At 36.0% G+C, this 13,394-nt stretch overlaps 1 protein-coding gene across 1 annotated transcript in view; it reads left to right on the forward strand.

Moving 5' to 3' along the window:
- Positions 1–13,394, forward strand: part of ERBB4 (erb-b2 receptor tyrosine kinase 4) — a 1,413,192-nt gene that overhangs the window by 332,256 nt on the left and 1,067,542 nt on the right. The gene's annotated exons all lie outside the window — the stretch shown is intronic.

Raw genomic sequence — 13,394 nt, forward strand, 5'->3', positions numbered from 1 at the left:
AAAAATATACTATAATTTTGGGCTGTATTAATAGAGATGTTGCTTCCAGGCAGATGGGCGCACTAGACCATTCTGTTCTGGGTCCTGGTCAAAACACATTTGTAGGATATAGTTTAGTTCTTTAAAATGTAGGAATGACAGTGATGAGCTGGAAAATAGACAGAAGAGGGAACTGGGATAAAATGTTTGACCTGGACAAGAGAAGACTGGGTGGTGACAGGCATGGGGGAGGGGACAGTAATTGAAGGTCTGTCCTGTGGAAGAATTTAGAGTCATTCAGTTTAGCTCCAGAGGTTAGAACACTGCAAGGGGGCAACCTACAGTCTTGAGGCCACAGGTGGCCTTCTATGACCTTGGGTGGGGCCTTTTGACTGAGTCTAAATTTTACAGAACAAATCCTTTCAGTGAAGGGTTTTGTTCTTCGAAGTTTGGGTTCAGTCAAAGAGCCATACTTGAGAACTTAGAGGGCTACATGTCTGCTGGTCTTGAACAACACCTATCGGGTGGAAATTGTGAAAAGGCAAAGTTAAGAATATTTTTTTGTGTGTGAGCCTTCACACAGAAACATCATGGACTGCCTTAGGAGGCAGTAGAATCTGTCATTTCAGGTCTTTAAGAAGATTGTGGATGACCACTTGTTGGGGTGCACTTTAAGCATGTTCCATTTGGCTACAAGCTGGCTACAAAGATCTTTTCCAATTCTGAAATTCTGTGATTTTGAGTAAGATTTTATGTTTGCATTGTGGCACTGTATTTTGGGTTATTTGGTTACAATTTTGACTGTGCCACTCCAGGCACCTTGGGTAATATTCTGTGCTGTGCTATTTTTTCTTCTGGTGGTAGAAGTTTTATTAATTAGTTTCTGTTTCTTTAGGTGAACAGTGTTTTTCAGAAATGATTGATTCCAGGATTTAGATGAGCCTAGAAATTGAGATTGAAGGAGAGCTTTATAAGAAGAAACAATGCTATCAATATAGGTTCAGGAGGTTTGATAGTTGTATAGTGTTATTACATTCAGTCCAGTTTGCAGATGTCAGAATTCTATAATCTGTTGAATGACCTTCACTCACAGTAAATAAAAAAGTGGATGACAGTCACTTTTAATTACTGTAGTACCAATTCTAGTTAACTCAGTGTAGGTTATCTCAGTGTTCATATCTAACACAGGGCAATAGCAATCAACAAAGTAATTGATGCAGGATTTCAGTTGTGAGAATCAGGGACCCCCATTTTCTCTGGTCTCCCCTTTATCCATTTACACTGTCTTAATTGATCTGAATTATTCTCGACTTTTGCCTAGAATAATTAGAAAATATCAGTTGAAGGGTCATAGGCAGGAGATTCTATTGTACTGTTCATATTATATGAGGATTGCTTAAATTATGAGGTCTTTTAAGGCTGACAAAGTACTTTACATAACTTACCTCATTTCATTCTCATAACAATCTTGTGAAGTGTTATCTTTATTTTAGCAAATAAGGAAACTGATGCAAAGAGAGATTGAGTTTCCAAGGGCCACACAGTATGTGCAGAGGTATTATTTGAACCCCAATCTTCCTAACCCCAAAGCTAACACTAATAAATGAGGTATACAAGACAATCCATTGGTGTATGTGTGTGTGTGTGTGTGTGTGTGTGTGTGTGCAGAAAATATTAGAACTAAGGAGGACAACACAAATGTTACACGTGTAGCAGCCACCACCTCTGTCTGCTGCTTTTCTTACTGTCTGGAGATGGCTAAGCTGGACAGCCAGCTGTGTGTTGCTTCCCTGAATGGCAAATAGCTATTCTGTCCACATCTACTTCCTGGATGTGTGTCCTTCATTTCCACCCTTCTTCCTACTATAGCATCTCTAGAAATGGGCACCTTGTACATTTTTCAAGTTTCCTGACATTGGCAAAACCATTTGAAACTATTGCTAAATAAGGTAAGATTGCTTGAGAAACAGGTCAATTCACTTTATCAATCCTTTTCTATACTTTTTGCTTATTTTTTAATATCTATATTTCATATATATATGTATATATATAATATCTAATATTAGTATAGAAGTATATGTCTATAATTTATAAATATATATAGGGCTGTATGGTCAAACTATTTTAATAAGACTGTGCAATTTAAAAAAAAGTTTAAGGTGTGGCCAGGTAGCATAGCGAGTAAGAGCACCGGCTCTAGTGTTGAGAAGACCTGGAGATCGAATCCCGGGCTCAGACACTTAGCACCCACCCAGAAACACCTGGCCATGTAACCTTGAGCAAGTTACTTAACCCCAATTGCTTTAAAAAAAAAGTTAAGATACTACTGTGATATACTGTGATGCCTCTCCCAAACCTTTAAGCATAACTTAACAAATGGGCCCTGTTACATGGCAATTTAGGAGGAAAGGGAAACATTCAACAGATGGCATTATAAGTGGTTTTTCTTATAACAACATTAAAAATGGGTAAAGATTCAGAGTTTATTCCCTCTTCAAAGATCAGAAGGTTAGAAAATAAGATGTTAAAGAAAAAAACAAAGGAAGTGGATTTTTCACAGGAGGGAAAAAGACTTAAAGGAAAATAAAATAATGATCTAAGTATAGGAAAGGTCTTTACATGAGGGGGGAAAAGATAGTGAGCTCTGTTTTATTCTTGACCCACAAGAAGATAAAGGTTTTGGGTACTGCATGACAGACCACTTCTAGATATATATTGACCTGAGAATGCAGACTGTTTAATTAAAGAAGATTTGGAGAAATTTTATCACGTGTCCTTGGTACTTTATCCTTGTCATTTATTTATTTGTTTGTTTATTTATTCATTCATCTATCCATTTATTTGTTCATTCTTTCAACAAATATGTCAAATATTGAACACTGTATAGATCACTGTAAGTGCTGAAGAAGATTCCAAGTGTGGATTAGATACCAAGCCACCCCAATAATAGCCAAAGGGCTAAAGTGTCTTATTGGCAAAGGGCAGAGGAATGGACATGTGAAGATCACTCTCATACCTCTAATAATATGAGCTGCACTGATACTTAGTTCTGAGGTGGTTTCAAAAGAAGGGTATTCTTCTCTCTTATCTTTGGAAAGCTCAAAGAATGCTATTTTCTGCCGTCTGAATTTCTGTCTCATGTTGCCACCAAGTTGAAGGATAGGGCTTCCATGTCAGCCCAAGCTTTGGGAATGAGCTCATTCTTCAGGAAGGGATGGCAGGTCATAATACAGATATTGTTCTTTAGACCATATCAAATGAGGCCTTATTCCACCCTGGGGACCTTGACTTTTTAAGAGGTAGCATTGTCATGGTGTTGATTCTTTACTACTAAAAGTTTTTTTTCTTTTTTCCTTTATTCAGCAACTTTCAATAGGAGTCTTTTCTTAGAATGCCTGCTTCATTCCAGGGTGATAAACAGCACATCTCATCACCCTGACTATCCAGACAGGTTGCTTTTGTGATCACAAGGGCAGACGTTATGGAATTCTGGGGAATCCTCCTAGTTTGTGAGGAGGGGCACTGGTCCAGGAAGTCTGAAATTCCTATACACTCTAATCTATTGATTTCCTTGATCAAAAAATGCTACTTTTTCCTTTTCCCCATGTCATGTTCTTAAGTAAAACACAAAAATAAATATAATTGTAGACTCACAGAAGCAGTCCTGGGTGTGAGGCTCTTTGAGCCATTATTGGCTGCCTGCCTTGGATATTGCTGCCCTGAGGGTTTTAGTTCAAATAGTTGTGATTCCTTAGAAGAGCAGATTGAGCCAGCAGAGCCTGGCAACAGGGAACAGGTGTGGGAGAAACAGTCTGCTGCCGGTGAGTGCCATAGCAAAGCATTTATTGCCACTTGGAGAATTGCTGTTTTCAAGAACATAGAGCCCAGATCCCCTCTCACCCTGCCCATTTTTTTGTTGCTGTCTTTATGCTGTGATCTGTGTGGCAGAGCAAAAGGAGAAGTCTGCATTTGTGGATTGTTGCACAGTTGGCCTCCCGGATGCAGGCGGTGCTCCACAGAGAAAATAAGAGGCATCTTCTCCTGCCCAGAGGGCTTAGGATGAAATGTTCATTGCAGATGTTGTGACAGACTATTCAGACAGAATTTGGATTGTAAGTCCATTTATGCCCTATCCTAGGATGATACATTTCAAGAGGCTATTAAAAAAAAGTGTTGATGATCCAAATTTGGGTGATGCAGATATTTAAGAAAATTGAATATACAGACATAAATTTCTTAGTTACCAGTGTCCAAATGGGAGCAGATGAAATCATAATGGAGCGGACAGTGTCTGAAGAAATCTATGGGTAGGAATTGGGCATGTTCATCCAATTTTCATTCACTTCAGTATTGTTGAATGTTTGATGTTCTTTGAAGTTACAAGATTATCAGGTCCAAACCTTCTTCAGATCTGGCATTTTCTTTGATCCCAATAAAGAAGAAGGGGCTCATTGGAAACCTTCATCCACTACCTTAATTTAGCATTGAAGTTAAAGGCCTGGGGAACATCAGAAATTACATAGTGTCCTGATAGCAACCCCAAGCGAGGAATTTTTTGAAAATGAAGAAAAAGGAAACCTGCACACAGATCCTCCCCATCCTCACATAAATTTTTCTGAGGAGGTCTAACTGTGGTGCTCATCTTCCTTGTTTCTGTCAGTGACACTGGAGGAAATAGAAATATTAATGTCATTTAAGGAAAAGTTGTCAATCTTAGCTAACATGCCCTTTTCTTGGGAGTGGTAGATTGTAGAATATAAGGTGAATATTTAGATCTATAAAACTTTATTGTTACTTAAGAAAGTACTATAGTCAATAGTTTTGCCCATATCTTAACCCGAAATGCCTTAAATACCCACATGTTATTTCTTCTAGAAAACATGCAGACAATTCAGGGAGTCATAATCCTTGCTTAGAAGAAATCCAAAAGAATTCCAAACTTATGAAATTCTTGAATCAATTCACAAGCTCACTCTAAGGAGAGGTGCCTTGTGAGCTCACTGAATTTGGAGGCAGTCTATGCTATTGTGTGTGGTATCCCTTTTTCAGGATTCTATGTCTTATGTGACAAGCTTGTCACCTTAGGGTATATCATATTTCTAAGATGCATCTTTTCATAGCACCATCTCAAAAATGATACCCAGTAGGTACAAGCAAGAATGTACCCTTTTGTTAGCCAGCATCCTCTACGTTAAAGTTTTGCATAGATGATAGAAAGAAGAATGTTGAACTGAGATATTAGAAAATGGATATTTATATTGCCATAGATTTGAAATCAGCTTCCTAGTCTAAATTCAGTACAACCTTTGAACATCTAGCACCGTAATAAGTCATCTCTCTAGAAAATAGTATAGAAAATGGCATGCTAGACACTGCTCACCTTATGGGACTTACTTTGTTACCCCCCAAACAAAAAGAGGTTGGAGTTGGGTTTATATATAAGGTAGCACCTGACCAAAAGCTCCTGCTACATCTAGGAAGTGATCTTGGTTGGGGAGGAGGAGAAACAGAGGTTCTTTATCAAATTTACTGATGATACAATAATGAAAGGGTAGCTAATCTAATGGATGGAAGAGTCTGGATTTGGCAAAAAAAAAAAAGATCTTGGCAAGGAATCTTATTTTTATGTTAAAAATCAACTTCACAAGTAAAAGACATGGGATGCACAATTAAATAGAAGTTTATCTTAAAGATATTGGGGTTTTAGTGGATTTCAAGTTCAGTACAATAACAATAATAATAAGAATGATAATAGCTAATTTTATAGGTTTGTAGAATACTTATTATAATATTACTTCATTTGATTCTCCCAGCAGCCCTGTGATCTAGGTGCTTTTATTATCCATATTTTATGGGAACCATAGCTGAGAAGGTAATTGGCCAGGTTCACACAACTAGTAAGCATCAGAGAGAGAATTTTCTGATTCTAAGTCTATACCATCTAGCTGCCTATGGTAAAGAGATAAATAAACAAAGATACGCAGTCCTAAGGTGTATTAAGAGAAGAATAGATGGAGATTAAGGTGGGAGACAGTTTCACTGCATTGAACTTTGGTCATTTCACATTAGGAGTGTTGTCATCAGTTCTGATCATTTTAAGAAGGTAATAAATTATTGTAGATTATCTTGGAGTAAGAATTGTGATCAACCTTGAGATCATGCTATTTGAAGATAAAAGGCTATATTTAGCCTACAGAAGCAAAGATATAAAAGGGAAATGAAAGCATCCTTTATTATTTGTAGGGCTTTTATATGGAAGAGCTATTTGAATGGTTCTGCTTGGCCACTAATGACAGGACTTGAAGAAGTGGATGGATAATGTATAGACAGATTTCAGCTTAATGCAAAGAAAATTTTAACTGGAAAAAATCCACAAATAGAATAGACTAGCATAAAGTTTAGCCATTTGTCTCTCACTAGAGCATGACTTTGAAGTTAAAGGGAAGTGGCTTCCAACCCTGTTTCTACTACATATTCTCTGTATGACTTTAAATATCCCATGTCTCCTCTTTGGGCCACAATGTCCTCATCTATAAAATGAGAAGGTTTGAATAGATGACCTCTGATATCCCTTCCAAGTTTGAAACCATGACTAATTTTTTAACTGAAGATTGGATAACCCTTTGTTGGAAATATTTCAGAGAGTATTGTTAGTCAGGGTGAGGATGGACTATAGGTCCTCATAGGCTTCTCCCTACTTTGAGATTCTGAAACTGTTGAATTTTGGGATTTCATATGTTTCATTTAAGAGGGCAGGGAAGTACACAATGCTATTGTATAAACAATACAATACAGTGCTATACAATACAATGGAAATATTTTCATCTTGAATGATTAAAATGATATTTAGTTTTCTTAAAGAAGTAAATTATTTGCCATGCAGAAAATTCACCTAACCAGAGAAGCTCATTTTATATAGTCAAATTTTTATTCTTAATGGCTATCACCATGCTGAATTTTCTAAAGAAATGTATGAATGACAGTCTTTAACATCAAGGATCCTACTGTACCCAATTATCTAAGTAACCATAGATATCAACTAACAATTATTAAGTCAAGTGTAATCATTTCTACCAAATGGATAGGTAGAGTTTTCCTCCTCCAGGAGATTGTAATTAAAAAATTTCAAATGGGATGGACCAACAGAGCAGGAAACACAGGAAACCATCTCCACACATGTGCATTATGTATGTATGTATGTATCTTGCCATTGAAATTGAGCTAGCATACAAATAAATAGAAGACAATAAACAAGGGTGACATTCACACTTGCCAATTCTAATATTGTGTTTGCTTAGTTTAAAGGCAGAAAAAAGGAGATGTGCTGAAATTCCACAAGTGTAGGGAGGAAAATTCCCAGTTTTAGAAAAAAAAATAATGAAAATGCTGGCTCTATAGATGAAACTTTACTGTTCAGTGTAGTTTCCCAGCCATCCCTGTCCACATGGTGGCAGAAGCTCTCAGGGCCTCCGTCACTTTCTATTTATTGAAATGTGCTTTGAGGACCTGTTTGCACTGTGCACTAATCTACTTTCCTGTTTTATAGGTCTTACCAATTTAATTTACTGCTTTCCAGCCCTCCTATAAAGTGACAGGCAGTTATAAAAGAAAATAAACAATAACAACAACAACCCAATTTTCTTCCTCTCCACTTATTCCTCTTGTGCATTTATTTTTTCTCTATGACCAGCCTTTCCTATATGATCTCTCCCTCCCCCACATGATAAGAATTTGCTCAACCAAGAAAAGCTAAGTTACCTTCAGTTTCTTTCTTGGTTTTATGCTATTTTGTTGTTGTTGTTGTTGTCAATTTTATAACTATCTTCAGAAATCCTATTTTGGAGAATATTACCTTTGTCCTTACGAAGGCTGTAAAAATATGATGTTTCTGGTATGAGTAAATTTCACTCATTTAGCATTTCCTAGCAGGGAATCACTCTATATCAGCATTTGTATGCTAATCAGAGAGAATATTATCTAATAAATTATCTTTCACAGTAGAACTATTAGAAAAAATTATAAGGTATTTTTGATTGCTAACTGTGTTAGGAATTAGGTTTACTCATTGAAGTAAGGATTGTTGGTGGTAGTTGGGGTTATTATAAGGGGGACATTTTGTAACAAATTTGAAGGAAGGAGAACGCACATTTAAAGTTGTGAAACATTTCTCCTCATTACATTTTGCTTTAGCCTCAAGGAAAAAAATGTGACGTACCCAGAGGGATAAGATTTTTGACAAGGTTGCCAGTATGTGTATCAGTATGCATTGGCAGAAAAGAAAAGACTAGCTAAATATGCTGGCTGGCTTTAATTGACAAAACCTACACATTGTTGGAGGAGTAGAAAGATAACATTCATGTCAGATCTGAATTTGGGTTTTAGCTCAGATGCATAGAAAAATAAACCTCTTAAGCTTAACCTCTCTCAGCCTCAATATTTTCATTTCTAAAATGAAATTTTCATACTAGATGACCATTAAAGTGCTTTTTAACTTTAAATCTGAGATCCAATGATCCAGTAAATGATCCTAGGAATGTTTAACTTCTCCCTATTTGGAAGAACATCCTTCAGACTAAATCACCGAATATCAAGGTTCCAATCCATGGGAGACTTAATCCACTCAGCTTTGAAACTCCTGCCTTGGGGCTGAGATATTTTGATTGATTAATGATTGACAAACTTTCCTCATACACTATAGTTGACCAATCCCAAGTCATGCTTCCCATCCCATTCAATGACTTTTCCATCTCAGCTCTCTTTTTTTCCCCTGCTAGGCCACTACTTGTCTCTTTACCTGTCTTTTCTTGCCCTCTCATCTCCTACTATTGGCACAATGATAAAATTTACTCTATTATTGATTCTAAAAAAAGAGTATATCAGTTGACTGCCCAAGTTAAATTACTAAACAAAGTTAAGGGATTGCCTTCAGGTTAACAAAATCCTATTTTTTTCCTTTCCTAATTCATTATCAACTTTTTAGTTTTCCTGGCCAAAGTTGTTTTCCTCGGCTACCACGATATATTGTGTTCCCTTATTAGAATGCAAACTCTCTGAGGGCAGAGACTTTCTCACTCTTATATTTCTATCCCGAGCATTTAGCATAGTGCCTGGTGCAGAATAAGAACCAATATATCTTTTGTGTTTTCATTCATTAATTTATTCTGAAACTATTCAGTGTTCTACATGTAAGAGAAAAAGTCTTAACTTATCCAGTACAATTCTGTGATTGAAAATATTGGCACTAAATAATTGCATTAAGAAATGAGTTGTTGATCCGGCCTCAGACACTTAACACACACACACACACACACACACACACACACACACACCCCTAGCCGTGTGCCTTGGGTAAGTCACTTAACCCCAATTGTCCTCCCAAAAAAAGGCAAAAAAAATGCATTGTTGATCTGATATGGTAGTGTATCCTAAATGCTTTTGAGACATGGAAACTCTCAAATGTTCATTTTGGTTATCCTTGTATTGGTATCACACTCTATGCAATAAATGAATTCTTGAAAAGTTGTATGCAAATCCAATTTTAGGAAGTCAAATATTTTCACTGTTAGACCAGTATGCTAAACCCTAGCAGGAAAGGCTTTTTTGCAATGAGGAATCCTTTGAAAAATTAATAATTGTAGCTTAATAAACTTTTTTGGTAAACTTAAATTGTCCTTGAAAAGATGCAGTCAAACTATTTTTAAAATAATTTGCATATTTTCTTCTTGAAAGAATAAACTGATTACATCAATAGAAATAGAGAGTACTTGGTCATCTTTTAACTTTTAAAATTTTTTCACAAATTTGAAAATAATATTTGAATCTTCTGAACTTTAGGATCATTTTCACTTGATAACAATTCATTTTTTCTAGTTCTTTTTTAGCTTTCTAGTTTTCATATATTTTTGGAAATGGAGATCTCAAAATTAATTTTGTAAATTTGACCTTAGACAAACTTCAAAGAAATATATATATATATATATGTATATATATATATACACATATACATACATATGTATATATGGAAGCTCCAACATAATGTACATGTATAAATTTATGCATCTTGTTCTATTAAGCTTTCTGACTTGCTCTTTTATTTTTCTTAGTTATTTACTGAATTGTTGTGTTAAAATAATACAAAATCCAGTGTCCTGAGTTCTTGACATTAAAAACCACCTAAAAACCCCATGACATTTCTCCAATACCCTTTTTTAAAAGTTTAATCTTTTTTTTTTTGTTTTGCTTTTTGGAAGGCAATTGGGGTTAAGTGACTTGCCCAAAGTCACATGGCTAGTAAGCGTCTGAGACTGGATTTGGACTTAGGTACTCCTGATTCCAGGGCCAGTGCTCTATTCACTGCACCACCTAGCCACCCCCCAACTATAATCATTTTTAAGTAACCATAAAAATTAGTACAGATCCAGTGCTTACTAAAGCAGATCAGAACTATCTGAAATCAGGCAATAGACAAGTAAAAATCTAACCAAGGTCTCATAAAGCCAGAGTATTAGTACTATGAGAGACAGATGTTCACTGTAATCAGTTGCCTTTTCACAGTTAGCAGTCTTAGGTGTGGGGAAGGCTGGGGAAATTTTACAGACTAGTAAAAAAAAAGTATGTTGGATAATAAGTTGCTATCCAACTGTATAGCCTGTATTTAAGACTCAGTCTAATAGTGCACCAAGCCTATGAACCTAATATAATTTTAATAAATTGCACTTCTAAAGCAAATTTCCCTAAGGAGGGAAAAGTGCTCAGTAGGCATTATTCATCAGAACCTACTGTAGTGTTATTTGTTATAATGGCAATCTTATTCTAGTTCTAACTTGCAAATTTGGTACCCTTACCCAAACATAAATTTGTTATTAAACGTAAGTTGAGAAGTAGAAAGATTCATAGCATTTATTAACTAATCTCATATCTTGAGATTTTGTATTGGGTCCAAAATTTGAAAGAGACAGGAGAGAGAGAGAAAGAGAGAGAGAGAGAGAGAGAGAGAGAGAGAGAGAGAGAGAGTGTGTGTGTGTGTGTGTGTGTGTGTGTGTGTGTGTGTGTCAGTATTGGTGTCTCTTAATGGCTCTTTATCAATCTATATGCTTTTTTGGAAAAGAAAATCAACCTAGTTATCCCCTTTAGGGATAAAAAATACTAATTTTTCATGTACTCAAATATTATAAATTCTTTTAGGAAAAAAAGGTATGGAATTGCCTGTCAATTCTGTTGACAAGGTTTTAACAGTAGTGCTTTCAACCCAAGAATGGCAGAAATTATACATTTTTCAAAAGTCAACAGTTTAACTATAAATCATTAATGCTTTGGCAAGAGAGAAAATAAATAAACAGTATTACCCCTGAAGTTAATGCTTAATATATCAGTATAACACTTGCAAATATTTATATTACCAATTCTATTTCATATTCCTTTGCTATTGATTTAGAAATAATAATTGCTAGCATTTATATAGCACCTGCTATGTGACAGGCATTACTAAATGCTTTCCATATATTTCATGTGATGCTCACAGCAACTTTGGAAGTATGTGCTATTAGTATCCTCATTTTGTGTTTGAGGCAGCTGAGGCAAATAGAAGTTAAGTAAGAGTTTGAGTTCTGATAAATCTGGTCTTTCTGACTCTAGAGACCCTAGACCCAACATTCTATTTGCTGCACCTACTTCATTTATTGTTTTCTTATTTAAAATCAAACCATAACCTTAGAGTTCAGCATAGGGTTAAAAGTTGTGGTCAGATAAGAGAATCATAGGATATGTGACAGTAGAGATCATTCAATCCGGATCTCTCATGATATAGAGGAAGGAGTTAGGGCCCAAAGGGATAAAGTAGCAGAATGCTAATATGGAATGATTCTGAAGTCAGAAGATACGAGTTCAAATCCCATCTGTCACTATGTCTGTGACCCTGAGCAAATCTTTTAATCTCCTTTGACTTCAATTTCTTCATTTGAAAAGCTGAGAGAAATAGATTCAGTGTCTTGTGAGCCCCCTTCTAGGCCTATGATCTTATGAAACATTGATCCCATGAAGTGACTTGTCAAAATAACACAATCAGTGACCAAGTCAAGGCTAGAAGCTGTCTTAGCTTCAATTTTTTATTTCTGTAAAGAGGATGTCAGAGTTGTTTTCTTGTAATTCCTAGGTGTGTCTTGGTAGGTAGTCTTCCAGATGTTCTATGAATTCTTTAGATATTTTAAGTAGATTTTTTTCTGTATCTTCTTATTGAGTTTGACCACTGCTAATTCTTAATCAAATTATAGAAAATATCAGAATTGGGTATGAATGAGCATAGCAATGTGTTGCAGAGGGAAACAGAAGTCAGAGCTGTGTTAGAAGTCTGGCCATTTCATTAATCTCTTGTATGATTTTGGTCAAATTATTTTGATTGCAATGTCTGTGTTTTAAAGGAGCTTGGACAAGATGTCTAACCATGTGGTTGCTCAGCTGTTTCAGTCCTATCTGGGGTCTTCGTGACCCCTTTTGGGGTTTTCTTCACAAAGATATTGAAGTGGTTTGCCATTTTCTTCTCTAGCTAATTTTACAGATGATGTGAACAGCATTGTGACTTGACCAGGGTCATAAAACTAATAAATATCTGAGGCAAGCTTTTAACTTAGGAAGATGAGTCTTTCTGACTCCAGGCCTAGTTCTCTATTCATTGTGCCACCTAGCTACCCTGAACTCTACTTAGACTAATTAGCATTTATGTTGCTTTAAAGTTTGCAAAGATCTTTAGACATACTGCCTAATTCAACCTTCACAATAGGCCTATGAGTTGAATACTGAAAGTTTTGTTATCCTAGATTTTCAGAGGAGGAAACTGAGGTTCAGAGAGATTAGTACATATTATAGGTTAGATTCGAATTGATATTTTCAGTCCTCAAGTTTAGCACTTTTCTTCCATATCACTTTATAAGTTATAACTTCTTTTTTTTTTGTTTGCCTTTTGGAGGGCAATTGGGGTTAAGTAACTTGACCAAGGTTACACGGCTAATTTTTTTTGTGTGGGTGTTTAGTGTCTGAAGCTGGAGCTGAACTTGGGTCCTCCTGACTCCAGGGCTGGTGCTTTACTCACTGCGCAACCTAGCTGTCCCTATAAGTTAACTTTCCTGCACCAAAATTCAACCACTTTTTGGATTACACTGGGCTTCATAGAAACCTTTCTCAGAGAAGACAGAAAATTTGTATAATGCTGTTCTGGCACCTTTCCCAAGGAGGTACTATACTTTGTGCCTACTGGGCCATATTATTTCATGCCCAATTACTAGTCATGTAGTCACATCCAAGCTGCTTTAAATGAAAAATTAATCCAATTAATTGAAGCTTTTAAAACAAAGTAATTTGCTGCTCTCTCCTTTGCTGGAATGATCTTATTAGCATAAATTAGCCTTTGCTTTGACTTTTTT

Source organism: Petaurus breviceps, unplaced genomic scaffold, assembly GCF_028583685.1.
Source record: "Petaurus breviceps papuanus isolate PSGF00001 unplaced genomic scaffold, PetGlider_PUasm1.0 90903, whole genome shotgun sequence".
NCBI lineage: Eukaryota > Metazoa > Chordata > Mammalia > Diprotodontia > Petauridae > Petaurus > Petaurus breviceps.